A 16,729-nucleotide genomic window follows, 5' to 3' on the forward strand; every position below is an offset into this window, starting at 1 on the left:
AGTTTTAAAGGGTCCTTCACACTCTGCTTCAAAAATATGGTTAAAGAAGCTCTCTCATTGATTTCAGTGCAGCTAAGAGGAGTACCAATGCTTCACCCAGCCCAAAAGAGTCTCTCCACGCACTGCTGATACCTCCACTGCCCTAATCCACCCCACCACTTGGGATCTCCTCTTCCCATTAACATCCCGCTTCTGATTTAAAGGCACTGGATTTACCCCAACCTCTCCTCTTCCCATCCTACCTGAGACTGACCTGCTGCTGACAGCATGTTTCAGCACCGTCCAATTGCCTAGTACACATTCAAATCAAAACTTGTGTTCATTGTTCCCAGCTTTAAAGCTACACATTGCTGCCAATATTATCTCTGATTTTCACAGCCAGCCATCCATTCATCTCGATATTTAGCATAAGGTCTTGAAATGGCATTTTACAATTTATGAACACATCACAAAACAGATTGAAGGGATTCAGAAAACAGGGAGGTGAGCATGACTGGGGTTGAGGCATTGAAGTATTTTGGAGCAGGGTGTTAGATATTGGTTTGGAAGAAAACACAGGGGGGGACCTAAAGTAGGTTTTTTGAGAAGTGGGCAATAACAGAGATTTTCAAGGATAGTGAAATGGCATCTGTATAAATTGTATCATTTACAGAAATGAGAGGTAGCTGAAAGGACCACAGGAACAAAGGAGTGGGGATAGGGCATTTAGCTCCCCAAGTCTGGTTCAACCATTCAATAAGATCATGCTGGTCTGCAATCTAACTCTTTAAAGCAACAATTGATCGATTGCCAAGGAATATGGAGCAAAAGTTACATTGCAGATCAGCCAGGTGGGCCCCTTCCTATCCCTGAGGGTACAGAACATCTCTCTTCCTCTAGAACATCAGAGAACCTGTGCAACCTCACACTTGGTGCCTGAGCCATCCTAACATGTTTCATTGTGTATCAGCTGGGGTACTCCACACCTTCAATGGAAGTGGGTGTATGGAGCTATTGTTCCATGAAAATTGCTTCTAATCAGCACTTGAGTGCCAAATCTGCAAGTGCCATAGCACCTCAGAGCATGTTTAAATTATGGTTCAAAAATGCAGGCTGAAGCTAGGCTTTTGTTATGGACAGGATGGGAACAGTTCAAACAGCACAGTTTTCCTCTTAACACCTGTTGGTAAACAGAAAGTATTTTGAATTAGTTTGTTTTAAAAAATATGTGGTGGCGTATTTTTCCCAACCCTCGATTTTTGTGTGAGCCAATTTTACTAATGTAAAATGCAACCTCAAGTTAGGATTACCTCAGAAGGTTAGTTTATTTCACACATTCAAAATCCGTGAAAGCAGTGTCCGCAATGTCCTAATTCGCATTCACACAGTAAAGAGAGGATAGGGAAAAGAAGCTTTGCCAGTAAATGGACCAGAAAAAAACTGACTATTGGTTTACATGAGTTCCAGAGTCCCAAATTCAGAGTCCAATGAGGAATTCCTGCACATAATTGTTTCTAGTTTGGCTGGCTGGAGACCAATGTTGTAAGATTCACTTTTCAGATGTCACAAGATGAAGTAGGCATGCAGAGATTAAGTCAGTTCTGTAGGCGATGGTATGGGATCTTCCAACAGAGTCAGGTTAGATGGGCTGGTTGTCCTACCTAGACAGGGCTGGCTTCTTTGTGGCTTGCCAGTTGGATGGTAAAACAGAAAACCGGGTGTATAGCTCAGAAATGTAATATCAAATTGTTCAAAAGGCCAGAATCTTGGGTCATATGACCTTCCTTTTCCACAATGGCTTAAAAAATGGGTGTTTTTCCAACATCTGGAATTGGCTTTGTTTATAGGGCTGATAATATCTCAGCCATTATAGGTGGAAAGAGGTGCCACTTATGTTGAGGGTCTGGCATTTGGGAAGCCATTGTCTCAGTAGACCCACTGAGTCTGCTGGCAAGATTGGTTTATCACATACAAATGGCCTTCCTGATGCTCCCTTTGAAATTTGTCTGACCAATCCCAGATTGTCTGTTAGTATCTCCTTAGGCATAATGAGGTGTGACATTTCCGAAACTGAGAAGGGAATTCTTTTGTTTCAGAGACTGCTGGGGATAACTCCCCGACAGAGAGTCAACCATCCTAGTTGTCTTTTTTCAGCAGAAAAATCTGGTTTAAAAATAAGAAATAGCAATAAGGATAAAGATTTTAAATATATAATGTTGGGTTTCTGTTCGGTGTTGGTGGAGCCTAACTTTCAAACAGACGTGTCTTATTAGCACAGAACCTGTTTTCACCTGTTAGTACATGTTTTCATCCATCAACTTCATTAAATTGGAGAATATCTACAGGGAAAGTACCTCCGTGTCTTGGCTATGTTATGCTCTAACAAAACAAATATTGATCATATTAAATGAAAGGACAAGTCCGGAATCTACTCTTCAGTCAACATGAAGCAGATATTTTCAACCAGGATTCAATCCAAATATCTTAGAGCACACAATTTAGACTGAAATCTTAAAACCAGTTCTTTCATTTTTAGGACAGTGTCCAGATTACAAAAGTCTCTGTTTATGTACCAGTTATTAACCTCAATTTTCCATTTTCCATTCTCACCTTGCTACCGAGATCTCAAAGATTGGCTTTAAACACAGCTTCCAAAATATAAGTTTTCTGACTTACTGTATTTTGTCCTTTGAACTTAATTATTATTTTTATCCCCCAGTTTATATTTAATGATGCCTTAGGAGAAAGAAGAAAGCAACAATATAAATTCTCCTAGACTATCTATGAAGCAACAGCAGAATTCAACAACTTGCATCCAAGTAGTTGTGTAGAAATTCACCCATTGCAGGGTGAGACCTGAGAAGCTTCTGATATTGGGCCTCTGATTCCATTTCAATGGAACCAGTGAGCTGCACATAGCTAGATATGAATCATCAAGATTTGCCACTGCTGATAATACCATGTGAAAGAGGTGAACGAGGGTGGTGATCTGACACTGGACCTCAGGCCAGAAGGGAGTAATTGTTTCCAGTGGAGGTGAAGGGCATCTGGAAGGAGGTAGAATTGGTGGTGGAGACTGAGTGATCATTGGCCTGCGGGAAGGATTAATCATTGATGGGGGCGAGGTTGATGTGGGTAAGGAAGGTAGTGGTGGGCAAAATAAAATAGCAGGGAGAGGTAGCAGTGGCTGGGGTGGGAGGTAGCTGAGGATGGAGAGCAATATACTGGTGGAAAGAATGAAACTGCGAATGGGGGAGATAGCATTGGGCATTCAGGGGCAGGTAGTGATGGCAGGGGTAACGAAAGGTAACAATGGGCAACATGGCTGGGTTGTGGTGCATGGAGGCAAGAGGTAGCATTGGCTGGGGAGAGGGACAGAGAGCAGTAGAAGTGGAGTCCTCCACTTGGCTCCACATTCAGGTAAGTATGGGGGCCACTGTTGATTTGACTGAAGCCTTCGACACAATTAATTGTGAGGGCCTGTGGAAGATTATGGCAAAATTTGGCTGTCCAGAAAAATTCATCCTAACTGTACGGCAACTCTATGACTGCTTACTGGTTCATGTTCTGGATGGTAGAGAGTGTTCTGGATGGTAGAGAGTCTTCTGAAACCTTCCCTGTCACAAATAGACTGAACTATGTTGGCTCCTAACCTTATCAGCTTGATGTTCTCAGCCATGCTTTCTGAAGCATTCTGTGTTAGCAAAAGTGGCATTTACATCAGATATTGAACAGAAGGCGAAGTCATCAATTTGAGAAGACTGCAAATGCATGAAGCTGTGGTTTGTGACTTTAGTTTTACTGATGATTGTGCCCTAAACGCCATCTCAGAACAAGATATGGGCTGCTTCTCATTTCTATTTGATATCTTTGGTTTCACGATCAGCACCAAAAAGACTGAAGTCATGTATCAATCTGCCCCACAAAAGCAGTTTACCAAACATTACAATCAGTGGTCAAAGGCTTGAAATAGTCAACAAGTTTATCTACCTCGGCAGCACCCTCTCCAGAGTAGCTCACATTGACGATGAAGTCAACGCCAGAATAGCAAAGGCTGCTTTCGAGTCATACAGATTTGAAACATTAACTCTGTTTCTCTTACCACAGATGCTGCTGGACCTGCTGAGTTTTTCTAGCATTTTTTGTTTTTATTTCAGATTTCCAGCATCTGCAGTATGTCGCTTTTAGCTTTTAGCTAAGGCTAGCATTGCCTTTGACAAGTTATGAAAAACTCCCTGGGAGCGAAGAGGACTTTGTCACTCAACAAAAGTGAAGGCTTACAGAGCGGTTGCCCTTCTCATTCTCTTGCATGCTTGTGAGGTGTGGACAGTTTACTCCAGGTACATAGACAAGATACAATATTTTCACATGTTTACTCAAGATTAGTTGGCTAACTGAGGGCAGGATTTTCAGCTCGGCATGCGGGTGCACACCCAACACGCACGAGCGTGAAATAGCTCATGATGACGCTGGGCAAGCATCACGATATTTTGGTCCACAGGCGTGTGTGGGAGTCGGCAGCATGCCCGCTGACAATTAAAAGGGCTGTTAAACCCATTAATCAATTAATTAAAATGAAATTTTCCCTGCCCATCCAACCTAACTGTTGACTGGTGGGCGAATAGGCCAGATGGCCTTTGCATTTTTAGTGAAGCCTTATCCATGAGCGGGATGAGGTTTCGAACAGTGATTTAAAAAAATTAAAATGTTCAATATGTCCCTGCTCATGTGACAGAGTCACACAATGGAACATGTTTTCCTGATTTTTGAAATCTTTATTTTTAATGTTAAAAATCTTCAGCTCCCTGAGCTCTGTGCCTTCAGGGAGCTTTCACTGAGCGCATTCGCACACATGGCGCACACTTCAGCGCTCGCGCTCCTCCCACTCCCCACCCAGGTAGCGCTAAGGTTATCAGTGTGCGTTTCACGCTGGCTGGCCGTTAATTGGCCAGCCAGTGTGAAATCACAGTCGGGGCCTGATCACTTTTTCCCGGCTGGCTTTCAGTGAGGTACTGGGGCAAGGGCTCCAGTGCAGGTCAGACTGGTGGAGGTGGGGTGGTGCGAGGCAGCACAGACAGACTTAAGCACACGCTGCCGTGGGGGAGGGGGACAAGGGAAGCAGCCATGCACTTGGAAAATCTTGTCAAAAGTGAGCATTCTTCTGTAGCTGAGACCGTTCAGCAGCAGCTCCACTGACATGCTTGGAGTCGGGCCTCTGAAACCTTTCTGCCCACTCAAGCAATGCAAAAGCATGAAAGTTCCACCAAATGCTCCAGAACTTTTCACCCCTCAGGTGCAGACTGCAAATTAATGAGCGTTTCAGGGGACAGCACAGCAATCGGCTGACTGGGCAAGTTGTACAATACCCTTGCGAAAGGTGGCCATGGAGCAGTCGCTGGTGGAGGCGCTCACAGCTTGCAATGTCTTTATTAAGGTTTGGACCAGTATCCATTATTGTTCGAGCTGACAATGCAGACTTGCAGTGTGGGTTAGGAGAATGCCTGCGCCTGAGCTGAGAGCACAGCACGCAGTCCAGTGGGCAAAGCTGCCGCCAATCAGTCAGGTGGGGTGGAGGTGGCTGAGGTTCGGACAGCCAGTGAGCGCGCTACACATTGGCCATCCAAGTGGTGGCCAGCACTCTCCTGCATGTGTGAAAAGCGTTCAGAGTTAACCAAGTGAGGTTCTTAGTACACCTATGTTAACCCATGCATCTCTCTCTTTGATCCTGCAGGAGGAGAACATCAGCATCCTGGAGCTTGGTGATTTAGCAGTCTGCCTCAAAGCTTAGAGAGAGCAGAGAAAAAGAAGAAGAAGAGAGCAGCAGAGGTACATGAATTAGCAAAGGGAGGAGGAGCACCTCCCTCAAGATGAAGGGGTGGCAAGGCCTGCTGTGCACACAGCTGAAGATCCACAGCGAGCCATCGCTCATAGGCTCCTTACTAGACCCTGGGTCTATAGACCGTGCCTGTCATTCCTGCAGATGACTGAGAACCAGTGTAGCTGAAGACTGCACATGTCCAGGGAACTGGGCAGTCACATATGCCACCTGCTGCAGGATTTGCTGCCATGGGGACATGGAGGGCACCCACTGTCAGTGGCAGTGAAAGTGACTGCGGCACTCAATTTTTACAGCAATGGCTCCATCCAGGGCTCCACAGGTGTGTGGGATCTCGCAAGCATCCACACACAAATGTATCCAGGAAGTCACAGATGCCACATTAGTGAGGGCATACAACTTTGTGTATTTCATGCAGGACCATGAGAGCCAGGGTGCAAGAGCAATTGGATTTGCCCAGATCTCTGGTTTCCCACAGGTGCAGGATGCCATTGACAGCACTCACGTGGCACTTAGATCTCCATGGCAACAAGCAGTCAACCACATCAACCACAAGGTTGAACATTCAGCTGGTGTGCGACCACCACAAATGCATCCTACAGGTTTGTGCACATTCCCAGGGAACGTTTACGACTCCTACAACCTTAGCAGGTCTCAGATCCCTGACAACTTCCAGGATCCAGAGAGGCTGCAGGGTTGGCTTTTTAGGGATGGTTGATGACACCCATAGAGTGGCCTCAGACTACAGCAGAGCGATGATAAAAAGATGCTCAGGCTGCGACCCGGACTTTGGTGGTGCAAATGCACAGGGGACAGGACTTGGCTGAGGAGGAGATAGAAAAGCTGCACGTATCCTCCAAGGAGGAGGACATCGAAGGGGATGATGGTGATGAGGTCCTTGAAGGCGAGGATGCCGGCCATGAGGCCATTGCACTGACCAAAAGAGGCAGGCGCATTCAGGAGGCCCTCGTAGCCACAAGATTCGCGGAGGATGATGACGAGATGCAGGGAGGACATCCAACCATCCTCACCTTGCATCTGTGAATGTTTGACTCCTGTGTGGCTGATGGCAGCACACATACCCTCAATGGCTGTCCGAAACCGCAACCATCTCCACCCCACTCCATTTGACCGATTGACGGCAGCTTTGCCCACTGGACTGCATGCTGTGCTCTCAGTTCAGACGCAGGCATTCTCCTAACCCACACTGCAAGGCTGCACTATTAGCATGAACTATAATAGCTTCATAGCTGCAAGATTCGTGGAAGATGATAAGAGATGCAGTGAGGACAATCCTGACGTCCTCACCTTGCATCTGTGAATGTTTGACTCCTGTGTGGCTGATGGCAGCGCACATATCCTCAATGCTCAGGCTCATGACGTGGAGACGCAGCAGAAGCTCAACTAGTCATTAGATTCCAAGAGGATGGTGATGACATGCAATGAGGACTCTTCATAGGTCTTCACACAGCCTCTTTGAATGTCTGATTCCGCACTGGTTGAGGGCAGCTCGCTTATGCTCTGTGATCAGGGTCATTTCATAGAGATGCAGCCATGAAACTTTAAATGCACCTGATCTTTTGTTAGCCTTCAGCACCTGACCCCTTCAGGAGCACAGCATCACTGGTCACAGCTGCTGAACAGAATGGGGGCCAGCCCCACCTTAAAGGTGCTGAGAGCACACAGAGAGAATGATGGAACTCTGTGACACCTGCCAATAACATTCTGGCAGCAATGATGAGCACCATTGAGATGCAGGCATCAATAATGTGTCCAGTGAGTGCGAAGCTGAACCCTCACTTTGCTCTGAAGGTTACACACTGCACAGGGAGGAGGCCCAGGACTACACACCTGCCTTTATCTTGTGCAGGAACCAAAATTTCACATCTGTGTGACACGAACACTGCTCATTATAACAAGGAGCCATAGGCAAGGAGACACTCTAGGGAGCTTATTTACAATTGTGAACATTAAGTACCAGTGATTAATACCTGTTCGCAGGCATTTTCTTAACCTTCCTAACCCTGCCACTACATCTTGGTGCTCTCCTGACATCCACAAAGGAGATGGAGACAGCCTGCTGTCTGTGATAACCTTGAAGGGTGTCCTCTGGAGGGCCGAGACCTGAAGGGCCTTAGCCTGCTTTTAGGGTCCTGCTGTATGACAGTAGCACCCTCCTTGACCTGTGGAGCTGGAGCTGCTGAGGTCACAGGCAGAAAGGATTCGGATGGGCCGAACACTCCCGGAGTCACCTGGATGGATGGCCCCCGGGTGTACAGCTGCTTATCCTCCTCCTTATGGGCGCCTGAGGGCCCCTGGCTGACTCCTTGAGGAAAAAAGAAAGCTGGAGTGAGATTGAGGTGGCCTGCATCCCTCTTACATTGACACTGTTAGAGACCAACTATGGCGCCAGCGATGGAGTTCAGCCCACGCAGCAGTGCAGGACCTGGCTCATGACCCTCTCAGCTGCTTCCCAGATATGCCTGTGAAAGCAAGCAGAGATAATTAGTGCATGGCAGGGGACTGCGGAACAGGAGAACTTACTCACAACATGGTTGTCTGATGGATGTTGCACTGGTAGATCCTCACTTGGTAGAGCACCGATGACCTCATCGTCAGCACAGGAATGGTCCAGATCACCGCCGGCCACCTGGATGACTCTCTTTTCAAAGTGCAAAATCCATCAGACAACAATGCTGTGAGTAAGTTCTCCTGTTCCGCAGTCCCCTGCCATGCACTAATTATCTCTCCTTGCTTTCAAAGTCTGAGGACCTTGATGTCAGGCATTCCTCACCAGTCTGTAATCTCTCCCTTTTGTTGTGCGCTAGCTTATCCTGCATGAATACAGATGGAGAGAATGTAAGCAGGTCTTGTGCCAGGCCAGATGAGAAAGATGCATGGCATGTGTGGATGGTGAGTGGTGCCATGGACAGGATGAGGACACAATCCGCCAGCCAGATGAAGGTGTGTGTGAGAGAGTAAATGGTGATGTCCTTCGAACTGGCAGTGAGTGAGATCCCTGTGGATGTGCGCTGGGTTTGTGCATGTGAGTTGAGAGTAATGAAAAGAGTGACTTACCCTGGTGGAATGGAGGAGATCATTCATCCTCTTTCAGCACTGGGTGGCTGTTCATTTTTAAGGGCATTGGCACTGACCACCACCTCTCATGCTGGATTGGTGACCTTGCTTGCTGGTCTTCACCCAGGGTGGGGGTAGAGGGCTTCACGGCGAGCCTCCATTGTATCCAGTAGGTGCACGATGGAGGCATTGCTAAATCTGGGGGGAGCATGTTTCCTCCCTTTGGCAGCCATGACTTTGAGGCAGCTTCCGATGCCTTAGAGAGTGCTAACTCTGTGCTGGGGCCCCCTTTAAATATGGCGCCCAGATTACTGAAGGCCTGAGCTGGTGGCAGGGCGGGTGAATCAGAGGCAGCCCCAACAGCAATCTTGTGTGTTTCTCAGGAAAGTATTGAGGCAGAATGCGCCAGGAATGGGACAATATGGCTGAAAACCCCACCATTGCGGCTGAAAACCCCACCCGCTACCGCACTTTATGCAAATTTGTGATGATTCCACCCTATGTCTACATGCAGCAAGGCCTAGACAAAATTCAAGGCTGGGCCGTTAAGTGGCAAGTAACAATCACACCACCCAAGTGCCAGGGATTGACCATTGCCAACAAGAGTCTAATTAGCTCCTCTTAACATTCAATTGCATTACCGTCAACAAAATCTACACCAACAACATCTTAGGGTTACCATTCACCAGAAACGTCACTGGACCAGCCATATAAATGCTGTGACTACGAGAGCAGGTGAGAGGTTGGATATTCTGTGATGAGTGGCTAACCATTTGATTCCCAAAGCCTTTACACCACCTACAAGGCACAAGTTAGGAGTGCAATGGAATGTTTTCCATTTGGCTGGTTGAGTGCAATTCCAATACTATATAAGAAACTAGCCAGAATCCAGGACAAAGCAATCTGTTTATCTTTGTGACATGCTCATACTTCTCTACACATCAAGAAATATGTCCTTGGGATGCTTTCAAAACATTTTTAATTTTAACTTGACTCGTCAGCTCACATGACTGTAGTTTGCAATAAGATACCTTGTCACTCTCTCAGTTCTTAAGAAAGTTTGCATTTTGAGAATTTAAGGGCATTGCTGTGTTTTCTAACCAGTGATCAGCCATTTTGTTCAATATCTCCAGACATGGAGACCGGAAAATGAGATGTAAAATGCATTTATTGATGAATGTCTTCAGAAGCCCCTTAGTGTTAGGAAGCAATGCAACTGAAAACCAATTAGCAACAGGAAGGAGAAAAGTCATCAGCCTTCCCTTATTCATTCTCATGAGAGTGCTGTATTCTATGTGAATCTTCTGTCCATTAATATTTGTAATTTATTTCCCGACTGCAACTGATCAATTAAGCCCAGGGATCAATAAATGTACGAGAACTTCAATCAAATTGAAATGTTAACTCTGTTTCTCTCTCCGCAGATGCTGCCAGACCTGCTGAGCTTTTCCAACATTTTCTGCTTTTAACTTCAGATTTCCTGCATTCATTGTATTTTGCTATTGCAGAATGAATAAAACTGGAGGGGTCCGATAAATGAGAATGAGGAATAATTAGTACTGAAGGTACTTGGTAAATATGAATTAAGCATGATTCATGGTGCCTGGTAAAGGAGATTGAGGAGTACTGGAGGGGCTGACTGGGGGTAGACTAATGTAATGATGCAAGGACATCAGAGACCCTCAGTTCACAAATGCCAAGCTGATTTCTCTACAACCAGGGTTATTTCAGTGATAAAAAGTAAAGATAAATCACTTAAACAACAGCCTTTATTTACTGAGATTCAGAAAATCACTGTGGAAATTTTGGAAATTTATGATTCAAACTTGGGCTGTGCCTACCAAGAGTATGTGTGAGGGAATCATGGGACAATTCCCCAAAGTCTTTCATCCAGTCTCAAATATCATCATGCGAATATCCCACAAACTGGTCAGTTATGTATGTCAAAAATATTTGGTTAAAAATTTTAAATAAAGAAAGAAAACAGTCAATTTTCTTATCTTTTCAGCTTCTCTGCCTCTAGCATTAAATAATTCAAAAACCATTGAGCTCAAAGAGCCAGCCATTATCCAAAGGAAAACAAAACAACATCTGTGTTTTATGTTACCTGTGGAAATACAGCTTCTGATTATGCTGTTTGCTTGAGTTCAATAAAAGAAATGCTAATATTTAACTGCGGATAATAGTTTAATTTTGTGCTGATCCATCTCTGACACTGGTGCAGTTCTGTTTGGCTGTATACTTCAATTATTAATACCAACCTACAGAACCCATCTTACCTGCAGCTCTAATGCAGGTTTAGATTTTCCAACCAACATTATGTTAATACCAGCGAAACTGACTTATTGCTAGAATTAGAGTAACCTAGGCAACATATACATATGGGTGTTATGTCTTAACTGGCTCAGAGGTTGGGGAAGGGACATGATGCAATGAACAGTGCAGAACAGTATTCACTTCAGGAAAATAAAATTCAATGATAGAATTGCAAGTATAAATGTTCTAATTAATATGTTTGAACGATTACAAAATTACAGTTTTCATGTAAATGTTTAATCCTTCTTTGCTCAACTGACTGTGGCCACTTCAAGTTAAGCAGGTTATTTGGATTCAGGACAGCAAATTATATTTCCCACGGAAGTTTAGCATAGAAAGTATTATAGTATATTAGGAAACAAATATGCAAATTGAAGTATATATTGAATTGCTATTTAAAACATTTATTAAATATTGTATGAAGTGGTTTATAAATTTACAAAATTATCCTTTCTTAGGCTCTCCCCCTTCTTTATAAGAATCCCAATGGGGAACAGTGCAATAGCCAGTTACACCATTGTCAGGGCCACTCAGCTTCAGACCTCATTACAGCCTTGGTCATTATTATCAAGCCAGGGGATCAACCCTGGTTCAGTCAGGAGGGCATGCCAGGAGCAGCACCAGGCACACCTAAAAGTGAGGTGTCAATTTGGTGAAGCTATAACACAGAACTACATGCATGTCAAACATAAACAGCAAGTGATAGACAGAGCTAAGTTAACCCAGAACCAACAGATCAGATCTAAGCTCTGCAGTCATGCCTCATCCAGTCATGAATGGTGGTGGACAATTAAACAATTCACTGGAGGAGGAGGCTCCACAAATATCCCAATCCTCAATGATGGGGAGCCTAGCACATCAGTGGAAAAGATAAGGCTGAAGTCTTCGCTACACAGCCAGAAGTGCCACGTGGATGATCTATCTCGGCCTCCTCCAGAGATCCCCAGCATCACAGAAGCCAGTCTTCAGCTAATTCGATTCACTCCACGTGATATCAAGAAACAGTTGAAGGCACTGGATAGTTCAAAGGCTCTGGGCCCTGACAATATTCTGGCCATAGTTCTGAAGACTTGCTCCAGAATTTGCCGTACCCCTAGCCAAGTTGTTCCAGTACAGCTAAAACACTGTCATCTACTCAGCTATGTGGAAGATTGCCCAGGTATGTACTGTACCCAAAAGCGGGACAAATCCAACACGCCATTTACTGCCACATCAGTCTATGCTCGATCATCAGTAAATTGATGGAAGGGGTCATCGACACCGTTATCAAGCAGCACTTGCTTAGCAGTAACCTGCCCACCGACGCCCAGTTTGGGTTCTGCCAGTGCCACTCAGCACCTGAGTTCACTACAGCCTTGGTTCAAACAAGGACAAGACAGCTGAACTCCTGAGGTGAGGTGAGAATGACTGCCCTTGACATTGAGGCCACATTTGACCGAGTGTGGCATCAAGGAGCCCTAGTAAAACTGGAGTCAATGGGAATCGGGGGAAAACTCCACTGGTTGGAGTCATACCTAGAACAAAGGAAGATGGTTGTGGTTGTTGGAGGTCAGTCATCTCAGCTCCAGAACAGCACTGCAGGGGTTCCTCAGAGTAGTGCTCTAGGCCCAACCATTTTTAGCTGCTTTATCAATGACCTTCCTTCCGTCATTAGGTCAAAAATGGGGATGTTCGCTGATGACTGCACAACGTTCAGCACCATTCGCAACTCCTCAGATACAGAGGCAGTCCATGTCCAAATACAGCAAGACCTAGACAACATTCAGGTTTGGGCTGGCAAGTGGCAAGTAACATTCATGCCACACAAGTGTCAGGCAATGACCACCTCCAACAATAGAGAATCCAACCTTCACCCCCTTGATGTTCAATAGCTTTACCATCACTGAATCCTCCACTATTAACATCCTGACCAGAAACTGAACTGGACTTACGATATAAATACTGTGGCTACAAAAGTAGGTCAGAGGCTAGAAATCCTGTGATGAGTAACTCACCTCCTGACTCCCCAAAGCTTGTCCACCATCTACACAGCACAAGTCAGGAGTGTGATGGAATACTCCCCACTTGCTTGGATGAGTACAGCTTCCCCAAACACTCAAGAAGCTTGACACCATCCAGGATAAAGCAGTCCATTTGATTGGCACCACATCCACAAACTCCCTCCACCACCAGCGCACAGTAGCAGCAGTGTGTATCATCTACAAAGTGCACTGCAGGAATTCACCAACGTTCCTTCAACAGCACCTTCTAAATCCACAACCACTACTACCTAGAAGGACAAGGGCAGCAGATAGATGGGAACACCACCACCTGGAAGTTCCCCTCCAAGTCACTTGCCATTCTGACTTGGAAATATATCGCTGTTCCTTCACTGTCGCTGGGTCAAAATCCTGGAACTCCCTTCCTAACAGCACTGTGGGTGTACCTACACCACATGGACTGCAGCAGTTCAAGAAGGCAGCTCACCACCACCTTCTCAAGGGTAATTAGAGTTGGGCAATAAATGCTGGCCCAGCCAGCGGAGCCCACATCCTGTAAATGAATTTTAAAAAAGATGATTGCATGTTGTTGAATATCTTTCACAGCTTTGCAGATACTGAAGCAGTCTGTGCCCACATACAACAAGACCTGGACAACATTCAGGCTTGGGGTTTTTAAGTAGCAAGTATCATTCTTACCACATAAGTGCCAGACAATAACCATCTCCAACAAAAGAATATCTAAGCCCCTACCCTTGACATTCAACAGCACTACCATTGCTGAGTCCTTAATCATCAACATTCTGTGGGTCACCACTGACCAGAAACATAAGTGGACCAGCCTTATAAATACTACGGCTACAAGAGCAGGTCAGAGGCTGGGGATGCTACGGTGAGTAACTCACCTCCTGACTCCCCAAAACCTGTCCACCATCTACAAGGCACAAATCAGGAATGCGACGGAATACATTCCATTTGTCTGGAAAAGTGCAGCTCCAACAATACTCAGGAAGTTCAACACCATCCATGGTAAAGCAGCCTGCTTGATCGGCACACCACCAAGCATCTAAAGCATTAATTCCCTCCATTACTGGTGTACAGTGGCAGCAGCGTGTACCTGCTATAAGATGCACTGCAGCAACTCACCAATTCTTCTTTAACAGTAGCTTCCAAACCGAGGACCTCCAACACAGAAGGACAAGGACAGGAAGAGGAATGGGAATACCACCACCTACAAGGTTCCCCCACCCCACCCCCCACCTCCAAATCACACACCATCCTGACTTGGAACTATATCATCTTTCCTTGACTGTCAGTGGGTCAAAATCCTAGAATTCACTCCCTAAAATAACTGTGGATGTACTTACACCAGATGGATTGCAGCAGTTCAAGAAGGCAGATCACCACCACCTTCTCAAGGGCATCTAGGATGGGCAATAAATGCTGGCCTTACCAGCAATAGCCACATCCTAAAAATTAATTTTAAAAGAAGTTGAAATCAATAATTGGACAAAGTTTTTTGAAGCTCTGAAAACAAGAGGGTAGGCTCCCTTTCTTTATAATTTGATGAAATTTGCATTTGTATTTTATATTCCTATTGAGATTATTTCTAATTACCGCAGGGTCTAGTTTTTCCAAACCCTTTCAGTCTGCAATGAGTCATGAAAAAAGACTTGCATCTTTTAAGATTAAAAATAAATGCCACTCTATTTTACAACTGTCACTATTACAACTTCAAATGAGTAGCTGATCTCTGTATGCAACTGAAATCCAATACCCTATCTGAGAAACGCTACTCAGTGTCAGACCATTAAGTGCATTTTTAAGTACAAAAATATTTTTTCTTTAAACAAGCTGGTCACTAACTGTCACTGCAATTCTGCAAGCACAAGAATGAATAATAACACTACAACTACAGACAAATTAAAATAAATTCAGTCCATTTTCACAATGGGGCAATAGTTTTCAATATTCATTTACCTAGAATTTACTGGAGCAGGGCATCTCATAATAATATTAAAATTTTGTTCTCCACCTTTCAACTCATAAAGTTTTTGCTCTTTAATTTGCTGGAAATGTGAGCAGATAACGGTGTGATGAGGATAACAGGGCATCTGGGACCTTGGTGAACAATGGGACCAACAGTCTATTTCCTTAACCAATGAGATTTAAGGATTGCGAAATAAACAGGAACAACAGAGAAGGAAATTGGATGAGTTAGAGTCAAATCAGGTTCAAACAGAAAAATTAAATAATTTAAATTTTGAAAACCTCTAGGAACAATTTATGACCTGCAGGATTGGGACTCCACAATTTCTATTGTTCCCTTTATGGACAGAGAGATTGAGTAGCATTGTGGGAACATAAATCTTGCAATTAAAAGTGTCCTTATGTCAACAAGCACTAGCCCTATCTTTCTAAGACTGGTTTAAGTTTTTTCAACAGTGATTTCTTGAAACTCACAGAGAAGTTGATAGTGAGCTCTGGTTTTTGCAAGGCAAATGATGGAGTGGCGCAAATTTTCAAGCAATTTGCAAGTCACAGCATATCTCCTCCTCACCACAAATTACTGGTTTATTTACACACTAACAATGCTGTGCATATTAAACTTGCAGTTATTTTCCCAACAATGCGGGGGCATAGACAGCATAAGAATATAACTAAACATCAACACTCCTACTACTTCTACGCTGGGCATACAAAAAGTCCTCCAATGTATTTACATATATGACTTAAAATAAATTTCAAGTCAACAGATTATCAAGCACTTTGCAAGAACAGTGACTTAGAGAGTGAAGAGTATGGAGGCTAATCTATGTGAGAGATAGCTAGAGACCAACTGTTTTGAGGAGAGCTTTTCACCCAGTTGTATTTTGCAAACAATTCTTTGAAGATGCATCTGCATTATATTGTGTCTTCAATCAGTTGCAATTCTTCATAACTTGCATTAATATAGTCCCCTAAAGTAGATGCTTCTTCCTTTTTGTATCTTTGGTGTGCTTACAGATGTTTATATGTGTTAAAGGTTCTACTTAATTCAAACATGTTGCTATAGGAACACAGCTAACTGCAGGTGCACATGCTGCATCTGTTGGGTGCTTCATTGTGTAAACAGCCCCAAGCTTCAGGAACCAGTGATAAAAACAAAAAAACTGCGGATGCTGGAAATCCAAAACAAAAACAGAAATACCTGGAAAAACTCAGCAGGTCTGGCAGCATCGGCGGAGAAGAAAAGAGTTGTCTTTTCTTCTCCGCCGATGCTGCCAGACCTGCTGAGTTTTTCCAGGTATTTCTGTTTTTGTTCAGGAACCAGTGGTTGTGTATATCCATGAAAAAGGCATATGGTGGTACTATCAGAATAAAGCAGTGAATTTTAGCAATGTTAGTACAGGGAGCCAATCTGTTGCAGTTACTCCTCGTGGGTCTCCATTTAAAGCAGATATCAGCATGCTTATTGCGACATGTTGCAGTCCAAATACAAAACTGTATCACAATGCTGAAAAAGGATGTATTATGAGCACAAATATAAAAGAACCTTAAG

At 44.4% G+C, this 16,729-nt stretch overlaps 1 protein-coding gene across 8 annotated transcripts in view; it reads right to left on the reverse strand.

Annotated features, from left to right (window-relative positions):
• mypn (myopalladin) overlaps positions 1–16,729 on the reverse strand; it is a 451,051-nt gene that overhangs the window by 75,523 nt on the left and 358,799 nt on the right. The window lies entirely within an intron of this gene.

The sequence above is a fragment of the Carcharodon carcharias genome, chromosome 17 (assembly GCF_017639515.1).
Source record: "Carcharodon carcharias isolate sCarCar2 chromosome 17, sCarCar2.pri, whole genome shotgun sequence".
Lineage (NCBI taxonomy): Eukaryota > Metazoa > Chordata > Chondrichthyes > Lamniformes > Lamnidae > Carcharodon > Carcharodon carcharias.